The sequence below is a fragment of the Oncorhynchus tshawytscha genome, linkage group LG05 (genome assembly GCF_018296145.1).
Source record: "Oncorhynchus tshawytscha isolate Ot180627B linkage group LG05, Otsh_v2.0, whole genome shotgun sequence".
NCBI classification, from domain to species: Eukaryota; Metazoa; Chordata; class Actinopteri; order Salmoniformes; family Salmonidae; genus Oncorhynchus; species Oncorhynchus tshawytscha.
The window spans coordinates 59,111,089-59,133,792 of NC_056433.1; the positions used below are offsets into that span (position 1 = coordinate 59,111,089).

Here is a 22,704-nt window from a genome sequence, read left to right on the forward strand (position 1 = left end):
CTGCTCTGTTCTGTTCTGTTCTGCGTGGGGGACGGGGAGACAGGGGGCTCTGGCACAGCAGCAGCCTTTGTTCATGTAGCACAATGTTCCCCTCGTTATCAACTACATGATGGGCTGTCCAAACACCAGGCCCTGCCTCTCATTTCCAAAGAGAGCAGGCAAGTTTCATTACCATCAACATGGTTACCTGCTGAATGGAGCGCTGGTATTCACCAGAAACACAGAAAAAGTCCCCCTATATCCCTGGATCTGTTCTGCCTTCACAATGGACCCCTCGACCTCACTACGTAGTTACACACCATACTTTACCACATACAGGTCAAGCCTGTCTTCACTTGCTTTGTCTCTTATTCAATATAGATGATTACATTCCATATAGCAGATTATATTTAACTAGATGATGATAAATGTATATATTCCAGTGGTCACACAGAGGAATGCATTTTGAATCTTCAGGGCATCCATTTGATGAATAAGTGATAGAGAGACGCCAAGCACAATGGAGAAGAGGATGGATTGACACCTTGGCCGGTATGGAGGAGGGGGTATCACTGGTACCCCAAGTCAAACCCACAAAAACGTCCCCCTCACTCTCAGCCCCGCACATGAATCATTAAGTAAGAGCATGGATTATTCAGCACACTCTTTGAATTATATATACATATATCACGGTCTGTAAAAACAAGCATGACCTAATACATTATGGCTCTTGCTTTGGTCTCCATAGGATAGCCCCAGGCCTGGGGAGATTTGAGGGTTCCGGGGGTGATAAGAGGGGACTGTGGCTAATGTTGTGAGGGTTGTGAGATGCTGGAGGGTTGTGAGATGCTAGAGGGCTGTGCAACTTTAGCCTGAGAGCAGGTATCAGAGAGCCACTCAGTGATAACAGACGTTACTCTGCAGCTTGACCACAAATGACCACTATGTTTGGAAAGATGGTCTTAAGATGTTCATAGCCACTGCTGAGAGGAAGCCAGACCTGTTAGCAGAACTCCACATGAGCCTTATTGTGTTGATCGCTACTGTTTGTCTGGGCCAAATACTATTTTGCTCAATAGAAGCAAACTGTACCAATGCACTTCAGTAAAGCTTGAAAACTGGCAAATGACTGTCACAGAACACAGGTCAGGCAGCCATCGGAGGTCGACATTTCTCCACATGTTTAGTGTTGCTAATGGCTGGAAGTAATTGTGTGCCTTATTTCTATGTACACAAACTTAATATCCTATTGATCCCCCTGAGCGTCTCCTGAGCAGAGAAAATGCTAATTGGAAATGGGCTGCGTACCTTTTCCTCTCTTTAATTCCAATTACGATTCTAAGGGCTTTGGAAAACATGGGTTGCTGGTGTGAGGGGGTGTGCGTAAACATAAAGTATTATTCTGTGTTTAAAGGAGAAGAAAAAAAGATAGTTCCCTCGCTTTCTCTCTTTGCCCTTCACAGAGACAAATGACTTTGCCATTCAGGAGTCTCGGCAGAGCCGCCGGGGCATTGGTTGTAAATGTGAGTGCTCACCAGGCCCAGCGCTCACTTGGGTGTGAAATTCCATCAGTTATAAATTCCACCTTGGCCTCGACCCGCCGCGACATGGCTCTTGATGCACAACAATGGAGCAGTGCCCACATAGTGCCGTGGGCGAGCACAGGGAGCGCTTCATTCAGAGAGGACTTACGGAGTAAACGTAGCATGCACACAAAGCCCCTTCACATTAAAACCAACAACCTTGAAATAACAGCCACCTCATAACAGAAATCTGTGTGGGATTAAAAAATAATGCTCTTGTACATATATGTTTTATGCTAATTTGCCATTGCGCTTCATCAGTGCAATTTCCACCAGGCTTGCAGCTTAGAGAAGATCTACCGTTTATCTTAGTGCAGTGTATAGGGAGTGCCTAGGATCCCTGCTGCCTCCTCAGCCAAAGCACTCCCCTGCCTGCAACTCTCTGTCTATCTGCCTGCATGCCTCTGCCCAGCCGAGCGTTCAGCCAAACAGCACCACAGGTTCCCAGCCCCCAGAGCACAGCACACAGCTGCAGTGGCACCTGCTGGCCAGCAGGTGCCGCTAAAGATCAGCAGGGGGTGCTGTAATCCCCACACATCCGGATACATGGAAACGGGAGGGAGTGATATACAACCTTTTAAAACAATAGAAATATGCTGTAGAGGCAAATTCTCCTGCAGCATCATTGAGTTATTTGCTCACTTTATTTTGGTTAAGCATTGGAAAGACAGTCTGATGCATGTGTGTGTGATGTATGCTTTCCAGGCTTATACACTGACATATGATATTGCAACACTCAAGATACAGGATAAGGAATCAAAATAAAGCAACCACAGATGGCTGAGTCAATGAGTCAAACTACACTTTTCATTGTTAAACAAATACACTCAGCACTGTCAGTTAGCCTTGAAAAACATGAATTTCCATTTCTTGTTTAAGTTTGAAAAGCAGATATTTTGTTATGGATATCTAGTCTTTACCAATGGCTCTGCCCCATCTCCTTAGTGCCATATAAGCAGAGTGGAGTGGTGATAAGAGCAGAGCTTTGAGAGTTTCTTACTGAGCAGGTCTCCATGTAATGAACCTTTTAACACTACCATCATCACAGACCTCAATGGGCCTGTCACAGCACTGCAGATAAGGAGGGGACTTACATTAGGAAAGTCACAAGAGTCAGGGAGGAAAAAGTATAAGTGAGTGTAAGAGGGAGACTGTATGTGTGTGTGTGTGAGAGAGAGAGAGGGAGAGAGAGAACTAAAGGTAGCGAAAGAGAGAGCAAGAGAGAGAAATAGAGGGAGAAAAATGTCTGCCCACACCTTAGCATCAAACTGCTCCCTCAGCATATTTCTCACCTGAGAAAGTCACATACGCCACATTAGCGCTCAGAGCTTGAAAACATTTTAAGATGTCATATTACGATCAGGTCTGATAAATATGTAAATTCCATCAAAGAAGAAAAGTGTCTTTGACAAACATCCTAAATCTAATGAAATTTGAAGGTCACTCTGATTGTGCAGTTCAGCGTTTTTGCCATGACAGTCTCACCACTTCTAATTCAGACAGATAAGACTTGGAAAGTCTTCTGACATAATACAATTAACTGAGGTCATTGTTTTCTTGAGCTGGATTCATGGGATATCACATTCTGCAGAGTACAGTTTTTTATTGGATACTACTGGCATTATTCAGTATTCATGTATTAATATGTCTGTTACGGCTCCCGAGTGGCGCAGCGGTCTAAGGAACTGCATATCAGTGCTAGATGCGTCACTACAGACACCCAGGTTCAGCGGTCTAAGGCACTGCATATCAGTGCTAGAGGCGTCACTACAGACACCCTGGTTCAGCGGTCTAAGGTACTGCATATCAGTGCTAGATGCGTCACTACAGACACCCTGGTTTGAATCCAGGCTATATCACAACCGGCCATGATTGGGAGTCCCATAGGGCGGTGCACAATTGGCCCAGCGTTGTCTAGGTTTGGCTGGGGTAGGCCGTCATTGAAAATAAGAATTTGTTCTTAACTGACTTGCCTAGTTAAATATCTCATTGAGATGATGCATGTTTCTTACATAGTTCTTTATTAACTCAAATACTGTAATTTATGGTTTACGTAAAACACACAGACCATTCAAACCAGTGAACAGCCAGATGAGTAGAACAGTTGACTGAGTTGACTGTGAGAGGGTGAAATGATGCTATGGTCCTGGATTGTCTCTGTGAGGAGAGACCAGAGACCAGTGCTGCTTCCCACTGTCCAAAGACTTTATTAACCCAGCCTCTGGCCCTACCAAGGCCCTACTCCCTATGAATGCACTAGAATAAATTCGCTTCACTTTGCGTGGAAGTGGAAGCACGACACGTGTGTCATATTCGCGACGTACAGTAGCAGGGTCAATCACGGATTAAAGAAGGAAAACCAGCCGCGTCGCGGACACTGACGTAATGCTTCCGGACAAGCTGAACACCTTCTTCGCTCGCATTGAAGATAATACAGTGCCAGGGCCTCCCGGGTGGCGCAGTGGTTAAGGGCGCTGTACTGCAGCGCCAGCTGTGCCATCAGAGACTCTGGGTTCGACGCCCAGGCTCTGTCATAACCGGCCGCGACCTGGAGGTCCGTGGGGCGACGCACAATTGGCCTAGCGTAGTCCGGGTTAGGGAGGGCTTGGTCAGTAGGGATGTCCTTGTCTCATCACGCACCAGCGACTCCTGTGACGGGCCGGGCGCAGTGCGCGCTAACCAAGGTTGCCAGGTGCACAGTGTTTCCTCCGACACATTGGTGCGGCTGGCTTCCGGGTTGGATGCGTACTGTGTTAAGAAGCAGTGCGGCTTGGTTGGGTTGTGTATCGGAGGACGCATGACTTTCAACCTTCGTCTCTCCCGAGCCCGTACGGGAGTTGTAGCGATGAGACAAGATAGTAGCTACTTAAACAATTGGACACTACGAAATTGGGGAGAAAAAGGGGTAACATTAAAAAAATTAAAAAGAAGATAATACAGTGCCACCGATGTAGACCGCTATTAAGGACTGTGAGCTCTCCTTCTCCATGGTTGACGTGATAAAGACATTTAAGCGTGTTAACCCTCGCAAGCATGCACAGACCAGCTGACTGGTGTGTTTACAGATATTCCATCTCTCCCTATCCCAGCCTGTTGTCCCCACATGCTTGAAGACGGCCACCATTGTCCCTGTACCTAAGAAAGCAAAGAAAATTTAACTAAATGACTATCGCCCCGTAGCACTAACCTCTGTCATCATGAAGTGCTTTGAGAGACTAGTCAAGGATCATATCACCTCCACCTTGCCTGTCACCCTAGACCCACTTCAATTTGCTTACCGACCCAATAGATTCACATACGATGCAATCGTAACCACACTGCACACTGCCCTGACCCATCTGGAAGAGAGGCATACCTATGTAAGAATGATGTTCATTGACTACAGCTCAGCATTCAACACCATAGTAACCTCCAAGCTCATCATCAAGCTGGAGACCCTGGGTCTGAACCCCGCCCTGTGCAACTGGGTCCTGGACTTCCTGACAGGTCGCCCCCAGATGATGAAGGTAGGAAACAACACCTCCTCTTTGCTGATCCTCATCACTGGGGCCCCACAAGGGTGCGTGCTCAGCCCCCTCCTGTACTCCCTGTTCACCCATGACTGTGTGGCCAAGCACGCCTCCAACTCAATCATCAAGTTTGCAGACGACACAACAGTAGTAGTCTTGATTACCAACAACGATGAAACAGTCTACAGGGAGGAGGCGAGGGCTCTGGGAGTGTGGTGCCAGGAAAATAACCTCAACGTCAACAAAACTAAAGAGATGATTGTGGACTTAAGGAAACAGCAGAGGAAGCACCCCCCTATCCACATCGACGGGACCACAGTGGAGAAGGTGGAAAGCTTCAAGTTCCTCGGCGTACACATCACTGACAAACTGAAATGGTCCACCCACACAGACAGTGTGGTGAAGAAGGCGCAACAGCGCCTCTTCAACCTCAGAAGGCTAAAAAAATGTGGCTTAACACCTAAAACCCTCAAACTTTTACAGATGCACAATTGAGAGTATCCTGTCGGGCTGTATCACCACCTGGTTTGGCAAAAGCACCACCCACAACCGCAAAGCTCTCCAGAGTGTGGTGGAGTCTGCCCAACGCATTACCGGGGGAAAACTTCCCGCCCTTCTGGACACCTACATCACCCGAAGCCATAGGAAGGCCAAAGAGATCATCAAGGACATCAACCACCTGAGCCACTGCCTGTTTACCCCGCATCATCCAGAAGGCGAGGTCAGTACAAGCGCATCAAAGCTGAAAAACATCTTATATCTCAAGGCCATCAGACTGTTAAACAGCCATCACTAACACAGAGAGGCTGCTGCCTACATACAGACTCGAAATCATTGGCCACTTGAATAAATGGATCACTAGTCACTTTAATAATGTTTACATATCTTGCATTACTCATCTCATATGTATAAACTGCACTCCACACTATTCTATGGTATCTTAGTCACTTATAAATCGTGTTTACATATTGCATATACTGTATTGTATTCTATACTACACCACTGACTGTTAAACAGCCAGCTCCAGCACATCAGAGGCTGCTGCCTATAGACATAGATTAGGAATCACTGGCCACTTTAAGGAAATGAAACACTATCCACTTTAATAATGTCTCCGTATCTTGCATTGCTCATCTCATATGTATAAACTGTACTCTATACAATTCTACAGTATCTTAGTCACTTTAATTGTGTGTAAATATTGCATCACCCATCTCATATGTACTGTATACTGTATACTATGCCACTGTATCTTAGTCCAATGCCGCTCTGACATGGGGCCGCTCTGACTCTACAGTGGGGCAAAAAAGTATTTAGTCAGCCACCAATTGTGCAAGTTCTCCCACTTGAAAAGATGAGAGAGGCCTGTAATTGTCATCATAGGTACACTACAACTATGACAGACAAAATGAGAAAAAAAATCCAGAAAATCACATTGTAGGATTTTTAATGAATTTATTTGCAAATTATGGTGGAAAATAAGTATTTGGTCACCTACAAACAAGCAAGATTTCTGGCTCTCACAGACCTGTAACTTCTTCTTTAAGAGGCTCCTCTGTCCTCCACTCATTACCTGTATTAATGGCACCTGTTTGAACTTGTTATCAGTATAAAAGACACCTGTCCACAACCTCAAACAGTCACACTCCAAACTCCACTATGGCCAAGACCAAAGAGCTGTCAAATGACACCAGAAACAAAATTGTAGACCTGCACCAGGCTGGGAAGACTGAATCTGCAATAGGTAAGCAGCTTGGTTTGAAGAAATCAACTGTGGGAGCAATTATTAGGAAATGGAAGACATACAAGACCACTGATAATCTCCCTCGATCTGGGGCTCCACACAAGATCTCACCCCGTGGGGTCAAAATGATCACAAGAACGGTGAGCAAAAATCCCAGAACCACATGGGGGGACCTAGTGAATGACCTGCAGAGAGCTGGGACCAAAGTAACAAAGCCTACCATCAGTAACACACTACACCGCCAGGGACTCAAATCCTGCAGTGCCAGACGTGTCCCCCTGCTTAAGCCAGTACATGTCCAGGCCCGTCTGAAGTTTGCTAGAGAGCATTTTGGATGATCCAGAAGAAAATTGGGAGAATGTCATATGGTCAGATGAAACCAAAATAGAACTTTTTGGTAAAAACTCAACTCATCGTGTTTGGAGGACAAAGAATGCTGAGTTGCATCCAAAGAACACCATACCTACTGTGAAGCATGGGGTGGAAACATCATGCTTTGGGGCTGTTTTTCTGCAAAGGGACCAGGACGACTGATCCGTGTAAAGGAAAGAATGAATGGGGCCATGTATCGTGAGATTTTGAGTGAAAACCTCCTTCCATCAGCAAGGGCATTGAAGATGAAACGTGGCTGGGTCTTTCAGCATGACAATGATCCCAAACACACCGCCCGGGCAACGAAGGAGTGGCTTCGTAAGAAGCATTTCAAAGTCCTGCAGTGGCCTAGCCAGTCTCCAGATCTCATAGACAATCTTTGGAGGGAGTTGAAAGTCCATGTTGCCCAGCAACAGCCCCAAAACATCACTGCTCTAGAGGAGATCTGCATGGAGGAATGGGCCAAAATACCAGCAACAGTGTGTGAAAACCTTGTGAAGACTTACAGAAAACATTTGACCTCTGTCATTGCCAACAAAGGGTATATAATGAAGTATTGAGAGAAACTTTTGTTCTTGACCAAATACTTATTTTCCACCATAATTTGCAAATAAATTCATTAAAAATCCTACAATGTGATTTTCTGGATTTTTTTCTCATTTTGTCTGTCATAGTTGAAGTGTACCTATGATGAACATTACAGGCCTCTCTCATCTTTTTAAGTGGGAGAACTTGCACAATTGGTGGCTAACTAAATACTTTTTTGCCCCACTGTATATATTCTTAATTCATTCCTTACTTAGATTTATGTGTTTTTTGGGTAAATGTTGTGAAAATGTTAGATATTACTGTACTGTCAGAGCTAGAAGCACAAGCATTTCGCTACACGCACAATAACATATGCTAAACAGGTGTATGTGACCAATAAAATGTGATTTGAAAAAAAATTATAATAATAATTGTCACTCACGTTAAATGTATACAGGCCCTTGGAATAAGATGCAGACGGTTGTTCTGCCCAGTCGATTGAGCCCGAACAACCATCAGAGCCCCCCTCTCTGCCCCCACCTGCCACCCTCTGCTCCTCAAGGACAGGCAGAGAGGAAGAGAGAGGGCTTTAAAAGCAATAGAACTTTATGGCACTGTTTTCTTCCTCCTGAATAGGTCTGGTCATGACAGGATATAAGATTGTGGGAACACAAAGCCTCTGGTCTCGCTCAGATTTATTCAGCTCATCTTATTTTGGAGGCATGTTGGTGCCAAGGCCTTCTGAAACACTAATAAACCATCCTCCGTCACTCCCCACTACAGGCCACCCACATCCACTCCCGGAGAGAGATACCCTTGGCTCTCACAACATCCCTACTGTCACATACAGACTACAGAGCTCACAATCATGCCAAATCTAGATTCCACCAAATGCCAACTCCCTCTCTGACTCCACAAAATGAAAAAGCAAAGCAGATAGCCACCGCAGACTCATATTTCATGATATTCTAGGACCAGGAAAAGGTAACAGAGGACAGTATGAGGTGCGATGCTGACATTGGTCGAAGGTGCGGATTGACCACTCTAAAACACAGCTCCTGTCCCAACTGAGCTGATGAGAGGACAGCTGAAGTGGGCAATCAGTAGAGGATATTTCACAGTCAGCCTTGTGAGAGAAATGACCTGAAAAGAGGATTAGAATGGCATGTAGTGACACTCATATCAGAATCACGGCGAGGGAGAAACCCTTGAGAACGCAGCATGTAAATATAACCTCGGCCTCTCAAGTGGAGATGAAGCCCATAGGATAAAAGAACTGAGCGCAGTGTGATTACAGATCGATTTGCTGCAATCAAGGCCCTTATGCCTTTTCACTGTGAAATGAAAAGATTTCTCCACTTCAAGCGCGTGAGTGATGACAATTGAGGTCATGGGCGATTTGAAGTGACAGCTCCGAGGCAGGGGCTGAGGATTGAGGGTGGAGAATTTTCTCTTTAAAGAGGCGCTATCACAAATTTCTTGGATGAAGGGCTCCTAATTATGTAAATGGTGAGAGGCCGACCTGAGATATGGCCCACAGCAACAATTGACCATGTAAGCCTGCAGTTCCTTTGTGTTCTTTTCCAACAGATGATTCTGTGCAGGCGTTAGACAAGGTCAGCTTAGCTAGGGTACCCCATCAGCTTCCTTTTTCATGTAAAGCAATGGACTGTGTTTTTCCAGGCAAACAACACACTCCCTTTTGTCATAATGCCTTCAAATGCAGATCCACATATCTCTTATAGCACTACATTATTACATATTTCTAGAGAAATGGAGAACTGAAGATCTTTTTCCACAGATTAGAGTAAGCACACTTTTTTCATTTTAATTTTTTAGGGGATGGATCAGCTTTGCGGATAGATTGTTGCTTCCATCAATGTAATTGTCTGTATCATTTCCAATTTCCCATATATTTTTTGGGTAAATGTATATATCTATATATATACATACATACATACATACATACATACATACATACATACATACATACATACATACATACATACATACATACATACATACATACATACATACATACATACATACATGCATATACACACTTTTTTTAGAATATACCTTTATTATTTCCCGCAAACCCTACCACCCATCCCCTAAATGGAGTAACCTATTAAACAATAACACTTAGGCTTCTACCTTCAGTTTATACCTATTATACACATTTTACAGATTAAATCCATTTTACAATAGTTATATTTTGTTTGTCCTTTATATTTTGTCCTCTATTTCTGATGTCCATCCAATTGTAATTTAAAGACAAAATATTTTGCTAAAATAATTATTATATTATTGAATGATTGACTATGACTTTTCAAATCACCCAGTATTACTTTTTGCAGCGTTAGTTCTAGGTAAATGTTGCAATTCTTTAGAAATTCCTGGACCTGAGATCAAAAACGAGCTACACATGGACAGTACCAAACTAAATGATCTAATGACTCTGCCTCCTCGCAGAAAAATCTGCAGAGCTGGGAAGATTGTATCCCCCATATATACAGTCCCTTGGAAATGTATTCACACCCCTTGGCTTTTTTCTATTTTGTTGCATTGCGACCTGTAATTTAAATGGCTTTTTATTTAGATGTCATGTAATGGACTTACACAAAATAGTCCAAATTGTTGAAGGGAAAAAAAAACTTGTTTAAAAAATAAAGTGGTGAGTGGTGCATACAGTGCCTTGCGAAAGTATTCGGCCCCCTTGAACTTTGCGACCTTTTGCCACATTTCAGGCTTCAAACATAAAGATATAAAACTGTATTTTTTGTGAAGAATCAACAACAAGTGGGACACAATCATGAAGTGGAACAACATTTATTGGATATTTCAAACTTTTTAACAAATCAAAAACTGAAAAATTGGGCGTGCAAAATTATTCAGCCCCTTTACTTTCAGTGCAGCAAACTCTCTCCAGAAGTTCAGTGAGGATCTCTGAATGATCCAATGTTGACCTAAATGACTAATGATGATAAATACAATCCACCTGTGTGTAATCAAGTCTCCGTATAAATGCACCTGCACTGTGATAGTCTCAGAGGTCCGTTAAAAGCGCAGAGAGCATCATGAAGAACAAGGAACACACCAGGCAGGTCCGAGATACTGTTGTGAAGAAGTTTAAAGCCGGATTTGGATACAAAAAGATTTCCCAAGCTTTAAACATCCGAAGGAGCACTGTGCAAGCGATAATATTGAAATGGAAGGAGTATCAGACCACTGCAAATCTACCAAGACCTGGCCGCCCCTCTAAACTTTCAGCTCATACAAGGAGAAGACTGATCAGAGATGCAGCCAAGAGGCCCATGATCACTCTGGATGAACTGCAGAGATCTACAGCTGAGGTGGGAGACTCTGTCCATAGGACAACAATCAGTCGTATATTGCACAAATCTGGCCTTTATGGAAGAGTGGCAAGAAGAAAGCCATTTCTTAAAGATATCCATAAAAGTGTCATTTAAAGTTTGCCACAAGCCACCTGGGAGACACACCAAACATGTGGAAGAAGGTGCTCTGGTCAGATGAAACCAAAATTGAACTTTTTGGCAACAATGCAAAACGTTATGTTTGGCGTAAAAGCAACACAGCTCATCACCCTGAACACACCATCCCCACTATCAAACATGGTGGTGGCAGCATCATGGTTTGGGCCTGCTTTTCTTCAGCAGGGACAGGGAAGATGGTTAAAATTGATGGGAAGATGGATGGAGCCAAATACAGGACCATTCTGAAGAAAACCTGATGGAGTCTGCAAAAGACCTGAGACTGGGACGGAGATTTGTCTTCCAACAAGACAATGATCCAAAACATAAAGCAAAATCTACAATGGAATGGTTCAAAAATAAACATATCCAGGTGTTAGAATGGCCAAGTCAAAGTCCAGACCTGAATCCAATCGAGAATCTGTGGAAAGAACTGAAAACTGCTGTTCACAAATGCTCTCCATCCAACCTCACTGAGCTCGAGCTGTTTTGCAAGGAGGAATGGGAAAAAATTTCAGTCTCTCGATGTGCAAAACTGATAGAGACATACCCCAAGCGACTTACAGCTGTAATCGCAGCAAAAAGGTGGCGCTACAAAGTATTAACTTAAGGGGCTGAATAATTTTGCATTCAATTTTTCAGTTTTTGATTTGTTAAAAAAGTTTGAAATATCCAATAAATGTCGTTCCACTTCATGATTGTGTCCCACTTGTTGTTGATTCTTCACAAAAAATACAGTTTTATATCTTTATGTTTGAAGCCTGAAATGTGGCAAAAAAGGTCGCAAAGTTCAAGGGGGCCGAATACTTTCGCAAGGCACTGTATATATATATATATATATATATATATATATATATATATATATATATATATATATATGCACTGTATATATATATATATATATATATATATATATATGCACCATATACAGTGCCTTGCGAAAGTATTCGGCCCCCTTGAACTTTGCGACCTTTTGTCCACATTACAGGCTTCAAACATAAAGATATAAAACTGTATTTTTTTGTGAAGAATCAACAACAAGTGGAATACAATCATGAAGTGGAACGACATTTATTGGATATTTCAAACTTTTTTAACAAATCAAAAACTGAAAAATTGGGCGTGCAAAACGAGAACAACATCCCCACAGTGAAGCATGGTGGTGGCAGCATCATGCTGTGGGTAGGTTTTTCATCGGCAGGGACTGGGAAACTGGTCAGAATTGAAGGAATGATGGATGGCGCTAAATACCAGGAAATTCTAGAGGGAAACCTGTTACAGTCTTCCAGAGATTTGAGACTGGGACAGAGGTTCACCTTCCAGCAGGACAATGACCCTAAGCATACTGCTAAAGCAACACTCAAGTGGTTTAAGGGGAAACATTTAAATGTCTTGGAATGGCCTAGTCAAAGCCCAGACCTCAATCCAATTGAAAATCTGTGGTATGACTTAAAGAACCCATCCAACTTGAAGGAGCTGGAGCAGTTTTGCCTTGAAGAATGGGCAAAAATCCCAGTGGCTAGATGTGCCAAGCTTATAGAGACATACCCCAAGAGACTTGCAGCTGGAATTTCTGCAAAAGGTGGCTCTACAAAGTATTGACTTTGGGGGGCGTGAATAGTTGTGCATGCTCAAGTTTTCTGTTTTCTTGTTTGTTTCATAAGAAAAATATTTTGCATCTTTTAAGTGGTAGGCATGTTGTGTAAATCAAATGATACAACCCCCCAAAAAAAAAAAAAAAAAAAAAAAACATTTTAATTCCAGGTTGTAAAGGCAACAAAATAGGAAAAATGTCAAGGGGGATGAATACTTTTGCAAGCCACTGTATAATATTCTATTGGTTGCAAGAATTTGTATAATCATTTAAATTTAAAAATGAGAAGTTTTGAATCCGGCGTTGTTTTGCGTGTCAATTCATAAACCATGTGCCATGGAATCAGTACATCGAAAATCTCTTCCCAACTATTTTGGAATTTGTATGGCACAGCGGTCAATTGTTTGGTCTTTAAATTATATTGGTATATATTTTTATTTATCACAATTTCCTTCAACCATTTATGGTTTTTAATGCAGGGTCGACAGACAAGTTCCTTACTTTTTCCCCTTTCTACTTGCCTCTTCAATTTTTGGGGTAATGCTGCAATTTGTTGGTTGTAATTTTAGATAGAGCAGACATTTCCATATGTCTGTGTTACCTGCATGTGTGACATAACTCCACCAGTCCTACTTATGATATCATTTACAAAAATTATACCGTTAATTTTTTTAAAAACTAAAAATATATATATTTTTAATACATTAGTATATTTGAGTTGAATCACAATATTTGTTTTGTGTTTTCTGGTGGATAAAACTTTTAGATAGGTATTTTCCTTTCCATGGTAGAAAGATCTTATCTATTTTTGCCAATTTTCTATTCAAATTTATTGGAGTGAGATCAATTCTTTCTTTCGGGATATGTATACTGAGTATGTCCACATCCCTGTCAGACCATTTTATTGGTAAACTACACGGTAATGTAAAAGTTTCATTTTTTTGTGATCCAATACATAATATAGTACACATCACAATTTCGTTATAATCCAGAGAGGTTAGCACAGATTTCTAATTCCTTAATATTGTTGGATCTAATTTTAACAGCTAACATTTCGATGGCAATAATAAATAGATATGCCGATAGTGGACAACCTTGTTTTACTCCTCTTGACAGTTTAAAACTTTCTGAGATGTAGCCATTATTTACTATTTTACACCTAGGTTTCCTATACATAACTTTAACCCATTTTACAAGAGATTCTCCAAACTTGAAATATTCTAGGCATTTATATATAAACTCCAGTCGTACTTTATCAAATGCCTTTTCAAAATCAGCAATGAAAACCAAACCTGGTTTCCCCATAGTATTATATTGTTTCCAGTACTTGTCTTATATTATCTCCAATGTATCGTCCATGTAAAAAACCTGATTAGGATGAATAATATGACAAAACCATTTTAATTCTATGCACCAAACATTTAGCTGGAATTTTTGCATCACAACACAGTGTAAGAGGCCTCCAATTATTTAAATGGACTGGAACTTTATATATCCACCACTTGGATCCTGTTTCAGTAATAATGAAATCAGACCTTGTTGCTTGACCGATAATCTACCATTTACATAGGAGTGGTTAAAACATGCTAATAATGGTCATCTGAGTATATAAAAAAGTGTGGTATACTTCCACTGGTATGCCATCCAGTCCTGGGGTTTTCCTGGACTTAAAGGCTTTAATTGCATCAACAAGTTCCTCTAATTTGGCCTTCACATGAGTCTTTCTGTACAGATGTTAATTTTACATTATTAATAGGAGAAAAAAACCATACAATTTAGCGTTTGTTGGTGGAGATGGAAACAAAAACATATTCTTAAAGTACTTTACTTCCTCTTTCAAAATATCATTCTGTGAATCATGCCTGACTCCATTATTTGTAAGAAGTTTCAAAGAAAAAAAATGTAGCATTACTATGTTGAAGATAGAAAAATAATTTGGTGCATTTTTCCCCATATTATCCAGTTCGCTTTATTTTTATAATATATTACACTGGATCTTTTTTGAATAAGTTCCTCCATTTCTTTTTGTTTTTCCTCTAACTTATTCTGTGCCTCTATGGTTGTAACGAGTGCGCTGAGTGTTGGGAAGCAAGTACATGGAGTGAGTGTTTTAATAAATAAACAAAAGCATAAACACGAAACAAAAACAACGTACCAACATGAAACAGAGTCAATAACACTTGAGGAAAGAACCAAAGGGAGTGACAGATATAGGGAAGATAATCAAGGAGGTGATGGAGTCCAGGTGAGTGTCATGAGGTGCAGGTGCGCAAGACGATGGTGACAGGTGTGCGTGATAATCAGCAGCCCGATGACCTAGAGGCCGGAGAGGGAGTATACGTGACAATGGTACAGTTTTTATTGCTATCTAACTGTACTGTTAGTCCTTCAATTTCCTTTGTTAATATGGACTCTTTCGATCTAAATTGCTTTTGTTTTATAGTACTGAATTGCATGGGGTCAAGTGTGCTCCCTCTCCGGTCTCTAAGTCACCAGGTTGCTCGTTATGGCGCACACCTATCACCATCGTTACACACATTATGACACTCACCTGGACTCCATCACCTCCTTGATTACCTGCCCTATATATGTCACTCCCTTTGGTTCCTTCCCCAGGCGTCATTGTTTCTGTTTCATGTTTGTACATTGTTCGTGGTGCTTGTTTTGTATTATGTTGTATTTATTTATTTATTAAAACACTCACTCCCTGAACTTGCTTCCCGACTCTCAGCGCACCACGTTACAGAATGACGCCTCACCAAAGGAAAGCATCAGGGAGTTGTTTTTTGTTTTTGTTTTTGAGGTAATGTCGGGTCCGGGTGTCAGAACCGGAGCTACCTGGGAGGCCTCAGACGTTTTTTCGGATTCCCATGGTTTGAAGGGTTCCCCTGCCTCAGCTGGCTCGACAGGCTGCCATGCCTCAGCTGGGGTACTGTCACGTATGCTCTCTCTCTGCGCTCTAGGTCGCCATGCTCCCGTGCCTCAGCTGGATCGACATGTTCCCACGCCTTAGCAGAGGTGACCGCTCCACTCCTGATCCCCGGGATCGTCATCTTGGTCGGCGTCCTGCGGCTAAAGCCGCGCATCGGGGAGGGGGTACTGTCACGTGTGCTCCCTCTCCGGTCTCTTGGCTACCAGGCCGCTCATTATGGCGTAAACCTGTCACCATCGTTACACGCATTATGACACTGACCTGGACTCCATCACCTCCTTGATTACCTGCCCTATATATGTCACTCCCTTTGGTTCCTTCCCCAGGTGTCATTGTTTCTGTTTCATGTCTGTGCGTTGTTCATGTTTTTCATTTTGTATTATGCTAGTGTTTTTTGTTTTGTATTATGTTAGTGCTTTTTGTTTTGTATTATGTTAGTGTTTTTTGTTTTGTATTATGTTAGTGTTTTTTGTTTTGTATTATGTTAGTGCTTTTTGTTTTGTATTATGTTAGTGTTTTTTGTTTTGTATTATGTTAGTGTTTTTTGTTTTGTATTATGTTAGTGCTTTTTGTTTTGTATTATGCTAGTGTTTTTTGTTTTGTTTTATGTTAGTGTTTTTTGTTTTATGTTAGTGTTTTTTGTTTTATGTTAGTGCTTTTTGTTTTGTATTATGTTAGTGTTTTTTGTTTTGTTTTATGTTAGTGCTTTTTGTTTTGTATTATGTTAGTGTTTTTTGTTTTGTTTTATGTTAGTGCTTTTTGTTTTGTATTATGTTAGTGTTTTTTGTTTTGTTTTATGTTAGTGCTTTTTATTTTGTATTATGTTAGTGTTTTTTGTTTTGTTTTGTTAGTGCTTTTTGTTTTGTATTATGTTAGTGTTTTTTGTTTTTATGTTAGTGTTTTTTGTTTTGTTTTATGTTAGAGTGTTTTTTGTTTTGTATTATGTTAGTGTTGTGTTGTTTTATGTTAGTGTTTTTTGTTTTGTATTATGTTAGTGTTTTTTGTTTTGTATTATGTTAGTGTTTTTTGTTTTGTATTATGTTAGTGTTTTTTGTTTTGTATTATGTTAGTGTTTTTTGTTTTGTATTATGTTAGTGTTTTTTGTTTTGTATTATGTTAGTGCTTTTTGTTTTGTATTATGTTAGTGTTTTTTGTTTTGTATTATGCTCGTTTTTATTTATTAAAACACTCACTCCCTGAACTTGTTTCCTGACTCTCAGCGCACATCGTTACACATGGCCTCCAAAGGCACATTTAAAAGTGTCCCATACAATAAGGGGATGTGCTGTACCTATGTTATGTCGGGAAAAGTTATAAATGATTCTGTCCTAACAAGTTATCATCCAGTAGGCTTTGATTACATTTCCAATATCCTCGCCCACGTGGAAATTCTGTAAGAGTAATATATATGCCAATTATGTGATGATCCGACCGCATTCTGTCCCCTATCAACACTTTTTAAACTTTTGGTGCCAGAGAGAATGGTATAAGAAAGTAGTCAAGGCGACTAGCTTAATTAAGCCTCCGCCATGTATATCTCACTAGGTCAGGGTATTTAAGTCTCCATATATCCACTAATTCCAATATATCCATGACATTCATGATTTCCTTAAGTGCCTGAGGGTGATAGTTTGTAGTGTGATTTCCTTTATGGTCCATAGAGGTATTTAAAACCATATTAAAATCCCTCACCATAATAATAGAGTCTAGTGTTGCTTGTAGAGTTGATAAATTATTATATATATTTTCAAAGAAAATTTGGACCGTATAGGTTAATAAGCCATATCTGTTTATTGTCCAATAACATATTTAAAATAATCCATCTACCTTGATGATCTGTTTGGACAATTGGCACATCTGGATCAAAATGACTGTTAATATCATCACCCCTTTTGAATGTCTTTGCCAATGGGAGAAATATATTTAAGTAAGCACACGCTTACCATAAAGGGAAAAAAACATAAAGAGAGAGAGACAGCTCTGTCAAGCGCAAAGCACTTTCACTGTGGTGGATGACTTGTGCAAACTCAGAGGAGAAGCCCACTTTCCATTTAAAGGCATTGGTCATAGTCCTTTCCTCAAACTCTGACTTCTCCTCTTCGCTTCAAAAATGTGACAGGAAGAAAGGCAGATAAAAAAAGAGGGATGACTGGTCTGTGCACTGCATGATACAGAATCAGAAGGAAGCAGTAATAGCCTTTCTTGAAGAATGCGCCACTGAACTTTAGGGCTGTCTTGCTTGAAAGGACAAGTTACAAATAACAAGAAAGAAGAGGAAGAAATGATTCCCCAGGGAAATACACCCCACTGCGCTGCCCTATCCTTGCATGGTTGTGTGGTTAAGGGGTGGGGGGAATGGGGAAACACATTGCTGCCGTGGCAACAGGCCTGAAGCCACAAGCCTGGTGCACACACAAGGCAACCTCCCATGAGCCATTGGGGATCAGGGCCAAACAGGGGCTCGGGGCCAAACAGGTGGAACACACCTGAGGGAGACCACAGAGCAGTCAATGTGAGAAACATGGAGGGGACTCCTAATACACTAACTCACCTGGTGCATGTGCTCCAACAACACCGCAGCTTTACACTGCTAGTGTTCTCTATTAACAGTGATCTGATCCAGAGACAGACAACATCTGCTGCGTCTGCGCTATACTTGAACCTAGCCGGTTTGTCTGAATCTCAACTTAAAATGAGGGATCTCATTATTGTTCTCTAAAGGCCAATGAGGCCCTAATGTAGAGTTGTTGTTCACGTGAGATCAGAGGTTATTTCTGGCAGCACATGAAGCAAACCCCTCTGAACCTTGGACTATAAACAGAGTGGAAAGAGAAAGGCTTGCCGTTTTAATATATATTATTAGTTCCTCTCCCCGGAGTTATAAATTATTTCTGAGAGCAACAAAGTCCAGACACTGAACCCCATCCCGCTTTATTACTCTGTTACAGCTCTGAGGTTTAATTTCTCTCATCTTATCTCCCCCTGCGTAGAAGTTGAGTGAGATCACTGACACTCAATTTACAGCCTTGCTCTCTCTCACTGTCAATCTCTGTCTCATACTCTCAAAAAATATATCGACACACAACCCCTTGCTTTTGGCCCGGGGCTTCAATTGTGGATGGCAAACTATTTTCTTGTGAGCCTTGCGTTTTCCACTGCCACGCCCCGCTTGTCTGTCTGAGGAATATTGATTAAGCAGTGTGAGAAGAGGAGCAGTGGTTTTGTCTTTCTCCCACACTAATCAGTGAAGTGGGACCTCTTGAACAGAAGGCTCAGGTTCAACACGGGCACATCAAAAATGTCAGACTACAATAAGAGCTTTGATAAAAAAAGCTTTGAGTAGTGGATGTGCATTCACACAGAGCATTCAATAAAGTTTGGTTATTTGAATGAGACAACTGGATCATTCAAGGATGAAGCAGATGCTTTCAACACATCTAACTCAATTTACTTTAAACATTTTTGCCATGGCATAGAGTGTATCTCTATTGGGGACATGTATCTGTTCACACATTGAATGTTCAAGACTTGTATGTGGGTTCAAATTGGGTATCAATGGTTCTCTTTGAAGATCATTTTACCAGAGATCAAAGCTCTGGGCGTTATTCCTTCTCTTCCTCTCTGTTCTCTGTCTCTGTCCATGTGTGTGGAGTTCTTCTCCTCCACCTCCTGTCTCTCCATCTCTGCTGCAGTCTCAGTGAGGAGCAGGAGGGGGAGCAGGAGGGGGAGCGAGAGGGCAGCATGTAGCTTCCAAGGCAGCCTGAGCAGCAATGTCACACTGCAGTTTAGTAACAGGCCATTACCCTGTTAATAACACACTAATAGGCTGCTGCTATTTAAAAACACAGCCACATTTCTGTCATTAACATCCACTTACTGTTTCACTCACATTCTGCAACAGAGGATCAGCACAAAACAACCAATCAGTTCTACAGTCCTGCATCATAACCATAGTTAGGGACATATAGAGACTTAGAGTCAGTACAACTACACAAGTACTATTTAGTTAGCTAACTTTTCAGGAGAAAATACTGCACAGTTATCTTAAATTAATCTCCAGACTTGGGAAAAGATGAGACTCTAAAATTATCATAATCATTAGGACATATTAAAGGGGTGTGGAATTCTGTGTGCTTTTTTAGAAGCTAAAGGGTGCTTTGCTGCTCCCTGTGGAGTAGACATTTGAAGAATGTATCAAACACAGAAGTAAAAGGGCAGAGACGTGGTTTGTGCTGGGTATGTCCAACTGAGCACTTCTAATTTCATTGGGGTTTGTCTTTTAAAGAGACACATCCTCTGTGCCCTTTTACTTGAATGCATTTGCCATTTCCTTTACAATGATGCTGTGAAATGTAATAATGCCCTGTAGGCTTTATTGCAACAGCAATCATGGAGGATGTAGTTAGCCAGACTTTGATAGAGATGAATGAAATGTCCGTTGATTCTGGGGAATCCTGATAGGCTGGGTGAAATAAATATAAAAAACCTTGGGTAGCCAATCCCTAATGATGATGAATGCATGCAGCATGAAGATACAGCTCACATAGAGCCCTGTCACTGACAACATATTAAAGAGATGCTCCGTAACTTTGGCGACTATTTTTTAAACCTCCCGCTTTGGGCTGGATATGTCAATGTGTAGTTCATACATGCATAATCTATGAGCATAATTACTGTCTTACCTCAATTAGCCACGAAATATCTAGTTTGAAAGCGATTGTTTTTCGCAAACCTGTGCCGAGCCATTTTCCCTACATTTCCTTCCACGTGGGCCAGCCCCCGAGCAATTTGAGTTCAACCAATGAGTTTCTGCCCCTCAGCATTTCAGTGACAGCTAGCAAGAGGCACGTCATGCATACACAACAGAGTGAGAGAGAAAGCAATGATGTGGTGCACATATCTGCACGTGACGTAGTACGCAATTTAGAGGGACATGCATCGTAACCATAGTTAGGGACATATAGAGATTTAGAGTCAGTACAACTACACAAGTCATATTTAGTTAGCTACTTATACTTTCCGAACTACTGGCTAAAAAGTATACAAAAGTATCTGAGAATCGCTCAAAGATCAGGTAAAGTTTGGTCTTTGTGTTAACTTTGAGAATAGCTTTTCACTCCAGTGGAATGATTAAGTCCTATCCCTCATTCTAATTCCTTTGTAACTTTACATAAAAGACATTAATACACACCTTAATACCCGCTGTTACTATAACCCACTGATAAAACGAACATCAAAAGTGTGAGATTATATCTCTACTTGTCTTTGAAACAAATTTACTTGATAAATAACTCCACATGTTAGTTTAAAGAGAGCTGAGCTGGCTGCTCAGTTGGGATTCTGTTGAGGGAATGATTTGAACCCTAAGGAAAGCAGCTATCTTTTGATTTAATTGGCTTGACCTCATTTGGATTTTGCCAATGAATACACAAACGGAACGATTAGGGTGTGTGTGTGTGTGTGTGTGTGTGTGTGTGTGTGGGCTACTCACTATATCAATAGTCTAATGCTGCACCTCAGTAATGCCACACAGCTCACCTTTGAAATCAATTAAATAAGATGGAAAAAGGGTTGAGCTAATTTAAATGAGGCCTTTGTCACTTCCTTCACACTCCTGGCTACCTGCTCCATAGAGGTTGGAGGATTATGGAGTTGCCATGGCGATGAGCAGGCAGACCTATATGGAGGAATGGGGGCCTATGTTTGAAGTGGCAGGCACTTTGATCAAGAAAATGTTTGTAGTGGGGGCAAACCTCAAGAACAAACAGGGCTTCTGAGAAACTAGTTATCTGTGGAATATAGTCCTGTCTTGAAGGCAGCTTTTAAAAATCCACGACTGCCAGCTCCCTTAACTGATAATCAATCCCTTTTTTATGTAGATGACTGAGGGAAGAAAACAGGGTAAACAGAGAGAGAGAGTAGCCACTTGAGGAAACTGTCTCCCAGCTCCCCACCTTTCTTTACACAGAAAACACAAGACAATGTACACATACTGGAGGGCACAGAATAAGCTACATGGCTGATGGTGTTTTATAGTGTCTCCAACTGAAAGGCCCTGAATCATGGAAATGCCTGCGCTGTCCCTCCATGCCATTGTACAGTAATAGTGGGACTGCTCAACACACACACATACACACACACACACACACACACACACACACACACACACACACACACACACACACACACACACACACACACACACACACACACACACACAGGGTTAGGCATTAATGATTATGAGTCCTCTGGTAGAATGTGTTGTTACAGTCCATTCTCTCTAATGGGAAGAAAGGCTCATTCACAGGAGAGAGAGATTTGCATGAAGTGCTGCTCGTGACACTCAAGGTTAGAGGGAAGCTATAAGAACAAGCCGAGCTGGCTTTGGTATCGTCTGCTGGTTATAGTACTCATTACAGACTAGTCCTGGGGTGTGGCTCAGAAGGGGGCTCGCTACGGGGCGTACTGAGGCTCATTTGTGCATGCAGAGAGAACATCCTGGGTCACCAGTCTTTCTGCTCACAGTCCGTATCACAGTCAGTACCTTCACAATTACCTTGAACACTTAACAATCTGTCTGTCTATCAGCCCATGTAATCTTCTCTAAGACAGGACACATGGGCCTTGTCTCTGCTATAACATTACACACAGTGCCTTCGGAAAGTATTCAGAACCCTTGACTTTTTCCACATATTGTTAGGTTACAGCCTTATTCTAAAAAGGATTTAAGAATTAAATAATCCTCATCATTCTACACACAATATCCCATAATGACAAAGCAAAAACAGGTTTTTAGAAATGTTAGCAAATTTGTTAAATATAAAATGCAGGAATACCTTATTTACATAAGTGTTCAGACCCTTTGCTATGAGACTTGAAATTGAGCTCAGGTGCATCCTGTTTCCATTGATCATCCTTGAGATTATTAGCACAATTTGATTGAACTCCACCTGTGGTAAATTCAATTGA

General features: G+C 41.4%; 1 protein-coding gene across 1 annotated transcript in view; it reads right to left on the reverse strand.

Moving 5' to 3' along the window:
- Window positions 1-22,704, reverse strand: part of agbl4 (AGBL carboxypeptidase 4) — a 400,664-nt gene that overhangs the window by 42,494 nt on the left and 335,466 nt on the right. The gene's annotated exons all lie outside the window — the stretch shown is intronic.